At 39.9% G+C, this 3690-nt stretch overlaps 1 long non-coding RNA gene across 1 annotated transcript; it reads right to left on the reverse strand.

Moving 5' to 3' along the window:
- Window positions 1-520: 520 nt before the first annotated feature.
- Window positions 521-1468, reverse strand: LOC117946342. Its single transcript, XR_004657007.1, has 3 exons — window positions 1345-1468; window positions 1076-1192; window positions 521-662 (listed from the first exon to the last, which is right to left on the reverse strand). It is a non-coding gene; the product is annotated as an uncharacterized LOC117946342 (long non-coding RNA).
- Window positions 1469-3690: the final 2222 nt, after the last annotated feature.

A 3690-nucleotide genomic window follows, 5' to 3' on the forward strand; every position in this document is an offset into this window, starting at 1 on the left:
TTGGATAAGGGGCACAACTTGAGACGACTGGTATTGTATTAAGATGCTTACTAAAGCCTGAGAATGTGCCAAACACCAAGTAGAATCCTGCCTGAGCACATTTTAAGAGAAGTGATTTACCCTGATATAAACCATGTATTAATCACATTTGCCTCACAAGACTGATGAGTGCTCACAAAATGAATCTGGCAAACAAAACAAATAACCCCCAAGTAAGATGTGAAAGTGTGATATAGAAATGGGTGAAATGGGTCAAAGAAAATCTCACAATATCCAAAACTCCAGACATCATTGATGATAACAGAAAATATGTTGCCTGTTCCACATGTCAGTGTATGCATGAACTAGCCTGTAGAATGCAGAAGTCTAGCCCTAATCTCAGCAACATGTGGGCTCTCCCGGTCCTTGGACCAAATCAATGTTGTAGACAGTTGTCTGTATGAAGGTGTAAGTAGTGTGAAGAATCTGGTTGTTAGGAGTCCCAAATACAAAGAGTGCCTTCATCAAAAGCTTCAAGTGAAGTGGTTGAGTTGTAGGGTATGACCTGCTTGTCCAGAATGATAAAGAACTCATGGATTGCGCTCCTCTTCCTGCCAACAGCAAGTAGATAGGGTTGAGGGGTGCTGTTGAGGGCATCAATGTGTTCCTGGATGCTTGTTCCACTGTAAAAAACAAAGTTAATTTATTTATACTATACTACACACAGGAATAGAAAAGATACTTTATTGATCCCTCAAGGGGAAATTCTTTTTTCACTCCAGTTGTTACAATCATGGGGCCAAAATAACACACACACATACATACACACACACACACATGTGGAGAGATGGTGGAGTGATGGACAGCCGTGTGGCAGCACCTGGGAGCAGTTAGGGGGGTTCAGTACTGAGGCAGTGCCCAGGAGGTGAACTGCCTCCGGTTCCCAAGCCAAATCCCTACAGACTAAACTACAGCCGCCCCCAGACATGATGAGGGGAAAATATTGTGTTTTCTTCCAAATATACAAGAACCCCAGCTGTCTGAAAAAGTAAAGAAAAAAGAAAAGAAAAACGCCAACATAAGCTGTAATACAAACCTTTCTTTAACACGACAGCTTGGGATGCAGACACCTTGCCTGGCCTTTTCCGCCCCTGGGCAGTTGGAGGAATCAGGTGGAGGAGGAGAATGATTGAAGACAGATCACTGTCCCATCCTGCATACAGAAACAAAAGAGCTAAATGTTACTAGGATTGTACAAACATATTACAATTTAAAAACACTATTCCTTTAAAGTTAAAGCTGACTAAAGAAAAAGCTTGTCAAAGTCAAAACCCTAGAAGAAAAATAATCAGGAAAATAAATTACCAGAGGCAATAATGTTATTCTCCATTTCCCATTCATTTGAATCTGCACAATAGATCCGATCTTGGAGGTCACTTGAGGAAGGGAGAGCCTTACACCGCTGGATGACCCTTTTCTTGAAGGTTGTAGTCCACTTAGATAGAGAAATTGTATTACTGCAAGATGGAAAAATGTATACACCACCAGCTGAAATAAGTAAAAGCAGATACAACGTATCAAAGATCAGAAAAATAAAACCCAATCTTCCATCAGGTAACCATGTTATTTACATTCTAACAAGGCACCAACTTGTAGACAAATTCTAAAAACAGCTACATGCTCAAGTATTCCAATAAAAGGTAAATGTGCAGATGTTACACAGACTATAAGAACAAAACAAGGGCCTTACAGATGATTACCTCATAAATCTATAACAGGGTTTTTGGGTAAAGACAAATAAAGTTAGGACCAACCTCTCCAAAAACTTGGCAGCTACATCTTCTCCATGAAGTCTTTCTCAAACTGCAAAAGATAAAGGACATACCACAAGTTAAGACATAACTACTGGAATGTTGTTTTTTATATTTGTTTGGCCTAATGGACATTTCTTTGTAAAATATTCAATTACCAGGCCTTTGACATTGTTGAAGCGTGGAAATTTGGTCAAGACATCTGAGGATTTCTCTTTGTTGAAGAACATGCTGTACATTGATGATATATTCAAATGTCATATTCATGTGTCCTTGATAGTGCCCTCATCAGATGAAAACTTTGTGAAGGATACGGCCTCCCTGCATTGCTCTTCACTTAGGCTGATCTCAAGCTTAAATGAAGCATCTCTCCTCGCTGACGGCCCTCCACCAGTCTGCTGATGTGATGGCCTTTTGCTCTGTGATGAATACCTCTGTACGTTTTTGAGCCTCTATGCCAAGTAACCACTGCTGCTTTCACCATCATAGAAATGCTCCTTTAAATGATAATAATAGGATAGTTAATTATTATAACAGCATGAGGTAAAATGATGAATTCTGGAAACCACATTTGACAATTCCTACTATAGGTACTTCCTACCTATAGTAGCAATAATAGTCTAATAACTAGAGCGAGTGAAGACTTACATATCCATTTCTTCAATATATTCATCAGGTAAGGGAACAGCTCAACTATGCCTCGAGCATACATCTCTCTCACTTCGTGGTGCTGACAACCTGAGAGTGAAGTAAAGAAAGTCAATACAATTTATTTCAATGCTTATAATAAATGTCAAGAATTAAATAATGACACTTGTTTTCCCAATAAAAAAACATGTAAGAAATGGTCTGTTGAAACACAAATATCCATATTACCCATAAGTCTCAGTCACATCTGCTGCGAGGATGTTAACCATCTGTCACCACGAGGAATCAGTCAGGCCTCTCATCCGGTTGTATTCCTTAGTGATACGGTCTCCACCTGGTTTGTTGGTCAATGCTGATCCACCCACCTGTGAAAGGACAGAATAAAAGACAAGCCATGAGTCACTAAAATTAAGTAATCTTGAACAGTTGACAGTCAAGACATCTAAAAATAAAATAAAAAAGCATGCAATGCACAAATTGAAGCTGGCACTAAATATGTTCCACATTGACTTATTTGTTTGGCATCTTGATTTGCCTTCTGCCGTTTTCTGGAAGGACCGCAGTCGTCATCCAGGATGATAGTATCATCAGAGCTGGTCGATGATGAAAGGGCCAATGCTGAATTGGTTTAGACTGGTGGGCTGGCACATGAAGTGTTCCCCTGCATAACCAAGTGAGAAGAAGGCTGGACAGTCTTAAAGTGAGTGAGAAGACGGGGAGTCTTAAGTTCATGCATTTTGCTAAAAGGAATTGAGAGAACAAGTTTATCATTGTCAAACTGAACAGGAAATACACCAGCAGTGGGCAGCTGTGTCAATTCCAGAGGTGGGTGGTAACGAGTTACATTTACTCCGTTACATTTACTTGAGTAAGTTTTTGAAAAAATTGTACTTCTAGGAGTAGTTTTAAATCACTATACTTTTACTTTTACTTGAGTAGATTAATGAAAAATAAACTGTACTCTTACTCGGCTACATTAGGCTACAATGAGCTTGTTACTCGTTACTACGCTTCATTGTTTTTACCCCAGCGTACGTCTCATTTTAATGTTTTATTTTGACAGAGAGTCTTCCGCTGAAGGATCTACCACGTGACTGTGCTTAACCAATCTCACGTCGTTGTTTAGTCACGTGACCACACTCGTTTCAGCAGCGGGACAAGTTAACCCATAGACATGAAGAGGTTAGCTTTACAGTCGTAGCAAAGCAAAGACGCAGAATCAAAAGTCGCCAAGGCAACGCAGACCAGGAGG

This window comes from Etheostoma cragini, chromosome 6 (assembly GCF_013103735.1).
Source record: "Etheostoma cragini isolate CJK2018 chromosome 6, CSU_Ecrag_1.0, whole genome shotgun sequence".
NCBI classification, from domain to species: domain Eukaryota; kingdom Metazoa; phylum Chordata; class Actinopteri; order Perciformes; family Percidae; genus Etheostoma; species Etheostoma cragini.